This window comes from Theropithecus gelada, chromosome 12 (genome assembly GCF_003255815.1).
Source record: "Theropithecus gelada isolate Dixy chromosome 12, Tgel_1.0, whole genome shotgun sequence".
Classification (NCBI taxonomy): Eukaryota; Metazoa; Chordata; class Mammalia; order Primates; family Cercopithecidae; genus Theropithecus; species Theropithecus gelada.
The window spans coordinates 84,441,465-84,455,658 of NC_037680.1; the positions used below are offsets into that span (position 1 = coordinate 84,441,465).

The 14,194-nt window shown below is 43.0% G+C and overlaps 1 long non-coding RNA gene and 1 pseudogene across 1 annotated transcript; both read left to right on the plus strand.

Annotated features, from left to right (window-relative positions):
• The first annotated feature begins 1,801 nt into the window (after positions 1-1,801).
• Positions 1,802-1,972, plus strand: LOC112636682 (annotated as a pseudogene).
• A 7,188-nt stretch (positions 1,973-9,160) lies between these two features.
• LOC112636675 lies at positions 9,161-13,857 on the plus strand. Its single transcript, XR_003122220.1, has 2 exons — positions 9,161-9,279; positions 13,521-13,857. It is a non-coding gene; the product is annotated as an uncharacterized LOC112636675 (long non-coding RNA).
• The last annotated feature ends 337 nt before the right edge of the window (positions 13,858-14,194 follow it).

A 14,194-nucleotide genomic window follows, 5' to 3' on the forward strand; every position in this document is an offset into this window, starting at 1 on the left:
TTTTTGAGATGGAGTTTTGCTCTTGTTGCCCAGGCTGGAGTGCAATGGTGTGATCTCAGCTCACGGCAATTTTCCGCCTCCCGGGTTGAAGCGATTCTCCTGCCTCAGCCTCCCAAGTAGCTGGGATTACAGGCATGCACCACCACACCTGGCTAATTTTGTATTTTTAGTAGAGATAGAATTTCACCATGTTGGGAAGGCTGGTCTTGAACTCCTGACCTCAAGTGATCCACCCGCCTCAGCCTCCCAAAGGGCTGGGATTACAGGAGTGAGCCACTGCACCCAGCCTCAGTAAGTTGATTTTTATGACTACTAATGGGTCCCCCAAAACAGGTCTGAATCATAATTAGTCTACTTGTTATGAGAAAGTATGTGTTTGGCTTTTTGTTTAAGGAAGAAACAAAAAAAAAATTGGAAAATATTTTCAAAAATAAATGTTTATCAGCATTTTTATGGGAAACAATCTGGTGGAACAGGAGCCCAGCCAGGTAAATCATACAATCCAAGCAGAAAGAAATCATGGGAACGTGTCTCTGAATGGAGAGAGAAACATGGCTCCACAGGAAGCTTGCTTATTGAGATGTAGGACAAATAAAGTGGGTGAAAGAGGTTAAAAAAAAAAGCACTCTGAGAGGAGATTGAAGCGTAACTTTAATACACAAAACAAAAGCTGTATTCCACACTTCTGATCATCTCCCCTCTCTTACTCTTCAAGCTTTAGATTCCTACTTACTAACACCACATCCAATCATATCGAATTAGCCTGAAGTTTGATTTGGAAGGCGGGTGACCCAGTCTCATTTTGGCCTGATGACATTTTGGGCTTGGGGCTATCTCCCTTTTTCAGTACTTAGCTCAACTACAGAAATAATACCAGCAATAATATCATACCCTTACCATGTACCTCTAATTGAAATGTGAATGGATGTGCTACTGGCCAAGGGTCCCCGTCCACTAATTATGTATCATCTGAAAATCTGACCCAAGTATCTGACAATCAAAGAGGGATAGCTTTCATCCTGCTGTTATCTGTTCACAGTTATGCCATCTGGCTCTTCTACCCAGAAGAAAACTTGGCATCCATATTCAACCGGAATGACCGTCAATTCTCAAAACATCTTATTTTCTCTTTGCCAAGAACCAAGTGACAACTGATCTCAAAGTGTAAGCACCTAACCTATAAAACAAATGACTTGGGGGAAGAGGCATTTTTCTCAATGAAAAATAGGGTTGAGAGAGTATTTTTGTGTCATCAGACATCTCAAACTATTTTCTAACAGTATAACCTAATTTATATTTTCTTTGTGTTTGTCTCTGACTTTTCAGTTCCTTTTTAATAAATACTTTTTGAGCACCTGCCATATGAAATGAAATGAAATGAGCCAAGCACTAAAAGGATACCAAGCTGTACTAGTCAGGGAAATGGCTCTAGCTCTGTAGGAATAAAACATCAGATTTCAGGCCGGGCACAGTGGCTCACGCCTGTAATCCCAGCACTTTGGGAGGCCAAGGCGGGCAGATCACCTGAGGTCAGGAATTCGAGACCAGCCTGACCAACATGGAGAAACCCCGTCTCTATTAAGAATACAAAATTAGCCAGGTGTGGTGGCGTGCGCCTGTAATCCCAGCTACTCGGGAGGCTGAGGCAGAAGAATGGCTTGAACCCAGGAGGCAGAGGTTGCAGTGAGCCAAGATTGTGCCACCACACTCCAGCCTGGCCGACAAGAGCGAAACTCCACCTCAAAAAAAAAAAAAAAAAAAATTACCTTTACCTCATTAAACTCCTGAGAGCAAGAGCAAGATGGGTCACCAACAACTGTACTGGAGCCACCCGCAAAAATTTGGCCAGGGTTCTGGCTCTTGTCGCGTCTGCTCAAACCAGCATGGTCTGATCCAGAAATACGGCCTCAATATGTGCCACCAGTGTTTCTGTCAGTATGTGAAGGATATCGGTTTCATTAAGTTAAACTAAATGATGTTCCTTCAAAGGATTATCCAAGGCATCTACCTAATGAAAAACCATGACAGTTCTCTGTACATAAAATAAGCATTTATTTTTTTTAAATCTTTAATTTCAAAAAAAAAGAGAAAAGAAACTTCATCAGAGTAGAAAAGAGTTCATAGAAGAGGGGTATCATGGAGGAAGTAGCATTTGAAATGATCCTTGACAGAACTGCCAGACAGCCTTTGTAAGAGCAGCATTCCAGAGGGAGCAGTGAGCACTAATAAAGCAATAGTGGTGGGGAGAGAATGTTGAGTAACTAGTTTTCCTCAGCAAAGTTTTTCATAGGGAAGAGATTAAGCTTTAAACGGGAGTTAGATCCCTGCTATCTAAGACCTTGAATGTCAGGGAAAGAGGTGTTTTGTTTTGTTTTTTGCTTTGTTTTTTTTTTGACACGGAATCTTGCTCTGTTGCCCAGGCTGGAGTGCAGTGGTGCGATCTCAGCTCACTGCAGGCCCTGCCTCCAAGGTTCATGCCATTCTCCTGCCTCAGCCTCTGGAATAGCCGGGACTATGCAGGGAAAGAGTTTTAATTCCATTCCCCCTTTATCGTGATCATTATGCTTTTTTTTTTTTTTTGAGACAGAGTCTTACTCTGTCACCCAGGTTGGAGTGCAGTGGCACCATCTCGGCTCACTGAACCTCTTCCTTCTGGGTTCAAGCAATTCTCCTGCCTCAGCCTCCCGAGTAGCTGGGACTATAGGCGCGTGCCACCATACCCGGCTAATTTTTTATTTTTAGTAGAGACGAGGTTTCACCATGTTGGCCAGGCTGGTCTCGAATTCCTGACCTCAGGTGATCTGCCCGCCTCGGCCTCCCAAAGTGCTGGGATTACAGGCGTGAGCCACCACATCCAGCCAGATCATCGTGCATTTTTAACACAAAGGCCCAAGAACAATTATAGCATTAATTGTTGACAAGTCATGGCCCCAGACCAGAAAATACATTCAGTCAGAAAAGACTTCATTTTGCAGAGGGCAACGCTAATGACAGCATCAAATTGCATTCACGAGCTGTAATAGAGTCCAGAATTTTGCATTTGTTCCCATGTGTCTTAATGTTTATTAAATCCAATCCAAACATCTCTACTACACTCTTGCTCTACTTCTCCCCAGATTGTCTCATATATTTATCTAGAGATCCCAGCAGTAGCCTTACACACCGACATCATAAACCATGTGTGCCTCCTCTCAGGTAGGGAAAGGGAATCTTATCAGGGCTGGGAACTCTAAATACAAAACCCAAACACTGTATATTCCACAAATATGATTTCCTTTTCCTTCAGCAGACAGTGCAGTCACAGTATTAAGTTCAACAGTAGTGTATGATCCATACTAGGAACTTTACAGGCATAAATATTTATTTTTTAAATTTTAGGTGCAAAGTAACAGGAGGAGTACATACAGCAGCATTGGGACGCCTTAGGAAGGTAGTAATTAAACTTTGTCTGAAGTTGCTTAGCTTTGTAATTCTAGCGTTCTGGGAATTATGCCTTTCATGTGTATCCCTCCAAATCAGTTGAGGTTTCAAAATATACCCAAGTAGAGTATTTGAGAAATTCTAGTTGCGGGTAAGATCTGACTGTTTTGCATTGTGCTATATACATCAATCTATTAATATTAGTTGTTCCCTTTTTGGAACACAGTAGGAAATAGACAAATTAGCAAATAGCTTACAAGAGAGATGGTGGCTTCATGTCTTCTACAAAAGTCTTACTTGAGGTTCTATGACTTGCCTTTACTTATTCTTTCGATTCCATTTAATATAATTCAGTCTTACAGAACTGTTTTTAAGGTATGCATGATATAAACTAGAACTTAGATATCTAGACTTCTAAGTATTATATACTTAATTTTATCTGCTCCATAAAATAATTATAAGGAAGCAATATTCTTTCTTTCTTTCTTTTTCTTTTTCTTTTTTTTTTTTTTTTTTTGAGATGGAGTCTCACTGTGTCACCAGGCTGGAGTGCAGTGGTGCGATCTCAGCTCACTGCAAGCTGCGCCTCCTGGGTTCATGCCATTCTCCTGCCTCAGCCTCCTGAGTAGCTGGGACTACAGGTGCCCGCCACCACACCCGGCTAATTTTTTGTGTTTTTGGTAGACACAGGGTTTCACTGTGTTAACCAGGATGGTCTCGATTTCCTGACCTCGTGATCAAGGCCTCGGCCTCCCAAAGTGCTGGGATTACAGGCGTGAGCCACCACACCCAGCGGGAAGCAATAATTTTCATAACAACCAATATTTATTTTTTATAAGTTCACATTCACAGCCATTTTCCCACTATTGAATTAGCAAAAATTTAAAAAACATTGTTGGTGAGAATCATGAGATAACCATTTTCATTCACTGATGCTGTGAATTTAAATCAGAACAAACTTTCTCAAAAACGATTTGGGAAAATGTATCAAGAATTTAAAACATCTATTCCATTTGTCTCAATTATATACATACGCACAAACAGAGCTAAAAAAATGCCCCGCCTCTTGCCAAGTCAAGGTGTTAATAATAGTTATTTCTTGGTGATGGGATAATAGGTAGTTTTTATTTTGGAATTATATTTCTAAAAATTTTATACCCAGTGAGAAAGTATTACTCACTGATTATAGTCATTTTCATCGCTGAAGAATATTTATACAGGCTGGCCACGGTGGCTCACGCCTGTAATCCCAGCACTTTGGGAAGCCAAGGTGGAGGGATCACCTGAGGTCAGGAGTTTCAGACCAGACTGGCCAACATGGTGAAAATCCGTCTCTACTAAAAATACAAAAATTTGTCAGGTGTAGTGGCGGGTGCCTGTAATCCCAGCTACCAAGGAGGCCAAGGCAGGAGAATCGTGTGAACCCGGGAGGTGGAGGTTGCAGTGAGCCGAGATTGCACCACTGCATTCCAGCCTGGGTGACACAGTGAAGCTCCACCTCAAAAAAAATACAAAAAAAAAAAAAGAATATTTATAGAGAATTTTAATAAAACAAAATATTCACAGTATGCAGTAAAAAAACACTATATTTTTAAAAGAATATAATAGCAGCTAATTTTGTATGTATATAAGTGTGCATATGTATAAATATATGACCATTCACCTAATAAATACATCTGCTTAGCAAGGACTAAAATGAGGAACAAGCAAATCAAGTCTAAAACCATGTTAGCACTTTTGGAATATGTATTATGGGTTATTTTTAATTTCTGGTTTTTCATTTTCTTAACACTGAGCTTGTATTGCTTTAATATTTTAAAAAATACTATTAAAAAATCAATTAGAAAAAAATCTCTGCCAAGCGTGATTATATCATACATGTGTTCACTATACTGTTACAGATCCCTCACTGCACTGTTACAGATCCCATCAAGTTGTCAGCTTCCTCATTATAAAGTAAGGGGATTTGGCCAGGTGCGTGGCTCACGCCTGTATTCCCAGCACTTTGAGAGGCTGAGGCAGGTGGATCACCTGAGATCAGGAGTTTGAGACCAGCCTGGTCAACATAGTGAACCCCACTCCCACCCCACGCCATCTCTACTAAAAATACAAAAATTGGTGTACTGGCAGGTGCCTGTCTCTACTAAAATTAGTGTAGTGGCAGGTGTCTCATTTCTACTAAAAATACAAAAATTAGTGTAGTGGCAGGTGCCTGTAATCCCAGCTACTCAGAACACTGAGGCGAATTGCTTCAACCCCAGAGGCGGAGGTTGCAGTGAGCCGAGATCGCACCATTGCACTCCAGCCTGGGCGACAGCAACGAAATTCTGTCTAGTCCCAGCTACTCGGGAGGCTGAGGCATAAGAATCGCTTGAACCTGGGAAGCGGAGGTTGCAGTGAGCCGCAATTGCATCACTGGACTCCAGCCTGGGCAATGGAGTGAGACTCTGTCTCAAAAAAATAAAAAAATAAAAATAATATTATATAATATAATGAGGGGATTATATTTGGTGTTCTCTAAGACACCTTCCAGCTCTAAAATCCTCTAAGTCCATGAACCATACAGCAGACATCTAGTAAATAGTTATTAAAATAATGGACCAGGCTGGGCACTGTGGCTCACACCTGTAATCCCAGCACTTTGGGAGGCTGAGGCAGGTGGATCACTTGAGGTCAGGAGTTCAGAACTAGCCTGACCAACACGGTGAAACTCTGTCTCTACTAAAAATACAAAATTAGCCAGGTGTGGTGGTGCACGCCTATAATCCCAGCTACTTGGGAGGCTGAGGCAGGAGAATCGCTTGAACCCAGGAGGCAGAGGTTGCTGTGAGCTGAGATCGCACCATTGCGCTCCAGGCTGGGCAACAAGAACAAAACTCTGTCTCAAAAAAATATATATATATGTATATTCTATTGTAAGTCTCAAAAGACTCCAACCTTGAGGTGTCAAGGTGTGATAATCAGAGGATGGCCTTGGCATTAAAGAAACGGCTGGAATCCTGGCTGGGTCTCACTTTCCTCATTCGAGCAGTGGGGATAATAACACCTCTCTCAAAAGACTGAGAAGGAACTGAAATGTGATCAGTCTGCAGGCCTTGTGTGTTGGCTTGCGTGGAGTAGATGCTTCATACATGACAGTTTTCTCCTCAATAATCCAAGGCTTGATCTGCCGGATTGCACCGGACCATCAGTTTGCAATCCCAGGATCTAAGCTCCCCTTTCGGGCCCCCACATCTGGAAGTGGAAGGGTCCCATTTGTGAGGACTAAGTGATATTTAGCTTTGGGATGTTGAGTCACGGGTTCCGGAGAGATGTGCGTGCAGCAGCCAAAGCGGCCAGGGCAAGTCCTCTGATCCCGAGCACAGAGAAAGAGGCAGCAGGGGAAGACAGGGGAGGGGTGGGGGAGAAGCTTGGTCCTGTGTCTTCCTTCACGCGTGCTTGTCCACCCACTCACCAAACTTTCTTCCTCCCCCACTCCCTTCCTTCAGAAGACATCAATGATGCAGATTACCTGGCAGTCCCCGTGCTGGGTAACAGAGTTTGAAAACTGAATACGATATTGGCTCTGGGCCAGGCACAGTGGCGCATACCCGTAATCCCAGCACCTTGGGAGGTTGAGTCAGGAGGATCACTTGAGCTGAGGAGTTCAAGACCAACCTGGGCAACATACTGAGAGCTCCTCTCTACTAAAAAAAAATCAAAGTAATTAGCTGGGTGTGGTGGTGGACACCTGTGGTCCCAGCTACTTAGGAAGCGAGGTGGGAGGATCACCTGAGCCTAGGAGGTCAAGGCTGCAGTGAACCTTACTGCACTCCAGCCTAAGCGAGAAACAGCGTGAGACCCTGTCTCAAAAAAAGATACTGGCTCTGCCCTTAAGGGTCTCTGGTCTTCTAGGGGAGGCACACAACATGGTGAAACCCTGTCTCTACTAAAAATATTAAAAAAAAAAAAAAAATTAGTCAGGCATGATGGCAGGTGCCTACAATCCCAGCTACTCGAAAGGTTGAGCCAGGAGAATCACTTGAACCCTGGAGGCGGAGGTTGCAGTAAGCCGAGATCGCGACATTGCACTCCAGCCTGGGTGACAAGAGTGAAACTCCATCTCAAAAATAAATAAATAAATAAATATCACAAGCCTACCCACATGATCAGCCCTGCACACCAGTGGGGTTCACGGGAAGGAAGACTCAGATCTGTTGGAGGGGCTGGTGGGCCATGGGACACGGTGAGAGGCGGCTTCCCAAAGGCAATCCCCTCAAGGTCATTTTTCTTTCTGACGGAAGTGGATTTTGCCCTATCGATCAAGATGTGCTTGAGATGGGGAGAGGAATACCCCATCAAGAGCTCCCAGTGGAGATGGGAATAGTCCGGCTCCTCCATGACGGAATCTTGGGGAACTCCTCTCACCAGAGAGAAGGGTGTGACGAAAGGGGGCTTAAGACCAGATCCTGAGGGGCGTGAATCACAATTGTGAAGTAGGAACAGTCTGGTGAAGGCAATGGACCATTCCCTGAAGTAGTTTAAAGTAGTTTAAAGCTCGGAGGGACACAAACACACCTGTATTTTACAGAGCAACCTCAGAAGAAGGTGCTTCACAGTTTGGCCATGGAACAGACTGGAGCCTGGGAGGCCAGCTGCAGGGCCAGGCAGTCCAGCATCGGGTGATGAGGTGGGTCAGGCTCAGGGAGAAGCAGGAAGGAGAAGCGACAGCCCGCAGGAATGCAGGGGTGGCCGGGAGCTGCTGTCGCCATTCCTGAGGTGTGTAGCCGTGGACATTGCCTGGCTGAGTAACTGGGCATTGCTCAGCTTCGTTTGTTGCTGATACTGCCTGGAGAGATCATATGGTCACCAGCTTGTTTGTCATTGTTGTTCTGTGTGACTCTGGGAAAGGGTCTTCTGCCTCTTTCTTTCTTCTATTTCTCTTCGTATTCTATATTGCCATTTTTATTCCAAGTTGCAATTCTTCTGAACCAATTAGAGAGTTCTGTTTTGGAGACTACCTCCAGAAATTCACTAACTTCCCATTTATCTTTCTTTTATCTCCATTCTATGGTATTTTTCAGCAATAATACTATTCTCCAGAAATGCATTCTAGGTGAGACCTTTTTTTTTTTTTTTTTTTTGAGACAGAGTTTCACTCTGTCACCCAGGCTGGAGTGCAGTGGGGCAATCTTGGCTTACTGCAACTTCCACCTCCCGGGTTCAAGCGATTCTCCTGCCTCAGCCTCCTGAGTAGCTGGGATTACAGGCGCTTGCCACTACACCGGCTAATTTTTATATTTTTAGTAGAAACTGGGTTTTGCCATGTCTCTAGTCTCGAACTTCTGGCCTCTTGTAATCCGCCCGCCTCGGCCTCCCAAAGTGCTGGGATTACAGGCGTGAGCCACCGCAGCTGGGCTAAGTAAGACTTTTTTTAATCTCCATATTTGAGAAATAGTATGCTTTCCTTTGTACAAACACACTAATGTGTGACTTCTGGAGGGTGAATCTGTCACAGTGAGTGACCAGACCACACTGAAATTCAGGTGCTAGAAGTCTACTGTGGTTTGAAGGTCTGTGTTCCCTCCAAATCTCATGTTTTGAAACAGAATCACCAACGTCACAGTGTTAAGAAATGGGGCTTTCCAGAGGTGATTAAGTCATGAGAGTGGAGCACTCGCGAGTGGCATTAGGCTTGACTGACCTACCAAAAAGCTTGATCAACTGCATTCAGCCCTTTTCCCCTTCTGCCCTCTGCCATGTGAGGTCACACCATTCCTCCCTCCTGAGGATGCACCATTCATGAAAGTAAAGACTGGGTCCTCACCAGGCAACAAACCTGCTGGTGCCTTCATCTTGGACTTCTCAGCCTTCAGAACTGTAAGATATAGATTTCTGGGTTTTTTAATAAATAAATTACCCAATCTGTGGCATTTTGTTATAGCAGCACAGACTAAGACCGTGGTTCAGATAGGATACTTTTTTTTTTTCTTCTTTTTTTTTTTTTGACACGGCGTCTCGCTCTGTCACCTAGGCTGGAGTGCAGTGGCGTGATCTTGGCTCACTGCAACCTCCACCTCCCAGGTTCAAGCGATTCTCCTGCCTCAGCCTCCCAAGTACCTGGGATTACAGACATGTACCACCACGCCTGGCTAATTTTTGTATTTTTAGTGGAGGTGGTGTTAAACCACGTTGGCCAGGCTTGTCTTGAACTCCTGACCTCAGTTGATCCACCTGCCTTGGCTTCCCAAAGTGCTGGGATTACAGGCATGAGCCACCGTGCCCAGCCTACTGTTTAGTGAGGGGCTCTCTCAGGGATACAATGCCTTACACAGAATTCAAACTTTGACTCAACAACAAGAGCAAAAAATTCTGTGTGTCATTGGCTTTTGAGATTATTTGTAAAATGTAGACATTGCTGAACGCCAAATGCCAAGAATAACATTTCTTCTAAATTCATCATGAGTGGCTTCTGGTAAAATAATGTGGCCTGTCAAAATCACCTTTAATATTACAATTCACAAATTATCAAATCTCTTATTTTTGTTTTTTGATATTTCATTTACTGCTTCCAAGCTTTTAGATAAGTTATAATTCTTCTGAAGATATAACTGCTTGTTTCTGTTTTCACTACTGTGTTATAGTTTGATTTATATGTTTAACAGTTAAATATCAAGTTTTTTGGGGGCCGAGCCTGGTGACTCACATCCGTAATCCCAGTACTTTGGGAGCCCAAGGCGGGCAGATCACCTGAGGTCAGGAGTTTGAGACCAGCCTGGCCAACACGGTGAAACCCCGTCTCTATTAAAAATACAAAAATTAGCCAGGCATGGTGGCAAGTGCCTGTAATCCCAGCTACTTGGGAGGCTGAGGGAGGAGAATCACTTGAACCCAGGAGGCGGAGGTTGCAGTGAGCCGAGATCACGCCACTGCACTCCAGCCTGGGCAACAGAGCAAAATTGCCTCTCAAATAAATAAATTGATTAATCAATACAAATGAAGTTTGTTTGGTATAGTGTAAGTTAAAGTGTTTTTTATATTGCTAGCATGAAGAAATAAATTTACAAGGGGTTTTACTTCTCCACAAAGCAGATAATTTGCATGTTTTGTAAACTGCTTAGCATGGTATAAATGTGAGATAATTTAAGCCAGAGGAAAAAGATTTTTATCACTCCACTACTCCCTTGGAAAATATTTAAAATATGGTAATCATATTTCTAATTTCCCTTTGAAGATACTTTTGGATAGATTCCAGGAAAACGACCCTTTGTAAAACAGATGAATGTTTCATCTAAAAATTTGGTCCACTTATAAAAAGTTAACTATCAAACATGTTGAAGTGTCTATGTTAGTTACTGTGGTACAAATTATATTCAGTAGAAGTTTCACGCTGAGAAAAACCACGATGTGCATAAGATGAATGCATTCATGGTGATTATACTCTTCAGGAGCTAGAAAATAACTACTTAGGAAGATTATGCAGGAGAGTAATTGCTGTTTAATGGAGAAAAACGGGAAAATAATTATAAGAGTAAAGAAGACATTTCCTAACCATCTGTCATTTAAAAATCAGAAACAAAAAAAGGAAACATAGCATGTTTTTCAGAAAGACTTGGAAATGATGCCAAAAGGCAATACTCTGGTGGTGCACACACAAAAGAGCTCTCAGAAGAGTCTGAGATTACTATATAAAAACAGTCTAAACACCCAAGGTGTATTTACTATTACAGTTAGTCACCTTTATTTAACATTTCTATGTAGCCAAGAGTAGAGAACAAACCCAACTGAGATGTCCATCACTGGAACCAGGAAACAGCAATGGGAAGACATTTTCTCCCACTAGAAGAAAAAAAAGGTGACTATAGGGAAAAGCAGTCTTCTTTTTTTTTTTCTTTTTTTCCGAGATGGAGTTTCACTCTTGTTGCCCAGGCTGGAGTGCAATGGCACGATCTCAGCTCACCGCAACCTCTTCCGTCTCGGCTCACCGCAAACTCTTCCTCCCAGGTTCAAGCAATTCTCCTGTCTCAGCCTCCCGAGTAGCTGGGATTATAGGCATGTGCCACCACACCCGGCTAATTTTGTATTTTTAGTAGAGAGCGTTTCTCCATGTTGGTCAGGCTGGTCTTGAACTCCCGACCTCAGGTGATCCGCCCGCCTCGGTCTCCCAAAGTGCTAGGATTACAGGCGTGAGCCACCGTGCCCAGCTGAAAAGCAGTCTTCTATTTATCACTTTGAATTTTGGGTTTTGTTGAATGCATTGAAGAAATATTAGTAAGCTAATAAAGGACTATATTGTTACAGGCTTTATTCCTATAACATTTTATTGGTGGTCTCTTCTGCTGAAGCAGGTGTTCTTTAGGCTATAGATAGGCTGGGTGCATGGCTAACACCTGTAATCCCAGCGCTGTGGGAGGCCGAGGCAGGTGGATCACTTGAGGTCAGGAGTTCAAGACCAGCCTGACCAATATGGTGAAACCCCATCTTTACTAAAAATACAAAAATTAGCCGGGCAAGATGGTGCGTGCCTGTAATCCCAGCTACTGAGGAGGCTGAGGCAGGAGAATTGCTTGAACTCAGAAGGTGGAGGTTGCAGTGAGCCAAGATCACACCAGCGCATTCTAGCCTGGGAGTTTGAGACCATTCTAGCCTTAGGAGTTTGAGACCAGCTCTGTCACTAGCCTGGGTAACAGAGCGAGACTCCACCTCAAAATTAAAAAAAAAAAAGGGCTATAGATATTAGCCCCTGAAATGTGCCTATCAGAGTCTCCAATCCTGACTTGGAGGAGCTGATGATCTGGATGCAGAGGAAGAAGCAACACCATGAATTATTCAGTGTGATTGGCTTGCTGTTGTTTAATAACACAGGAATTAATAACCAGACAAGACAATAATACAAGAGATGTGAGGCAGTATGTGATTAAGGGTGCAGCTGGAAGTGATCTCTCGCCTTTAAATTTCCAAACACTTTAGCTGTGTTCCTTATGACACTTTCCCCTTTCTCTCTGTTATTACTGTAATTTCTTGTCTTTTTCTCTTGACAACGGTGAACTACTGCAGGGCAATTCCATGTCTGGTTCGTCCTTGATTCCCCACACAGAGTCTAGCCTGGGCCTGCTTAGCACTGCTGCCAAGAAATATTTATTTCAATAAAATGAGGGATACAGGGGATAAGTTTTGGGTGTGAACAGGGGGAGGGGAAGGGTATTGCTTGCTGTGAAGATTCTCACTTTGGGCAAAACTAGATTTTTTTTTTTTTTTTCTGAAACAGGGTCTCACTCTGTTGCCCAGCCTCCCGAGTAGCTGGGACGCACCACCACGCCCAGCTAATTTGTGTGTGTGTGTGTGTGTGTATTTTTTATAGAGACGATAGCTCACCATGTTGCCCAGGCTGGTCTCAAACTCCTGAGTTCAAGCAATCCACCCACCTTGGCCTCCCAGAGTGCTAGGATTACAGACCTGAGCCACTGAGCCCAGCCTGTATATATGTGTGTCTGTGTGTATATAAAAAATTATCTGGAAAGTTTTAAAAAAAGATCCAGAAATACCCAGGCAGAGAGACGCTCACTGCAAGCTCTGCCTCCCAGGTTCACACCATTCTCCTGCCTCAGCCTCCCGAGTAGCTGGGACTACAGGCACCCACCACCACGCCTGGCTAACTTTTTGTATTTTTAGTAGAGACGAGGTTTCACCATGTTAGCTAAGATGGTCTGCATCTCTTCAGCCTCCCAAAGTGCTGGGATTACAGGCGTGAGCCACCGCGCCCAGCCATGAATTAATATTTATAAAGTATTTCAAACACTGTCTAGCACAAAGTAAGGACTCAATGAGTTCAACTTTTATTACTTTTTAAAAAGTATTCATCTGTATTGTAGCCCCTTGATATAGATGAGAAAGTTGAGCTTAAACAGGTTAAGTCAAAGACTGCAATCTGGTCACTCACTGTTGGCTTGCCTGGTTTAAACAAATATTTAAATGGATTGTAACCAGTTGGAACCTGAGAGATTTCATATGAATATGAAGAATTCTGGCTTATTTGAGTGACAGGATAATCTCTTAACACTGGGCCAGCATTCCTGCAAGGCACCCACTGGCTCTTGCTGACCAGTGGCTTCTCGTTGTAGATGGAGCCTGCACTCTCCAGTTCATCACCACCCCAGCATCCCTACTCTTGCATCTAACACTTTCCTCTATTTTGTACCACCTGCCTGGCCCTTATTGGCAACTCAAGGAAGAAAGGAAAGAAGAGATAGAGGAAAAATGGATTCAACAAATGAAAGTGTTCTTTCCGATTATTGCTATGTATACATTTTAATCATCAAAATATGCTTTATTTGATAGAAGGATCAAATCTGCCTTTGTAAAACAAGAGCCTATTTTAACCGTTAAGACAACACACACGTTTGATTTGGAGGCATGTTCTCATTCAAAACCTTGCAAAATATAATTTCTTCTTGTCTGGGAGATGCTGTCTCTCTTCGGGGAGAACCTTGAGAGAAATGTCTATGAATGTGTCTGTAGAATGAGGATAGGACAACAAACATATTTTGAAATAATTTTTCTTTCTTTTAAAAAAAACAGATACTTTCAAAAGAAAATGCTGATTTAAATTACATAGCTCTTTTTTCCATTCTTACTCATCATTGTGGTTTCAATCAGTATTACATTTATTCCCCAGAGCTAGGATTGCTGTGTTTTTAGAAAGGGAGTCTGTTTGAAGGGACTCTATACTCTTGCAGTAATTAAAATCCTTTTAGGAATCTTTGACTTTGACTTACTGCTTTGTTTTAAATTATTG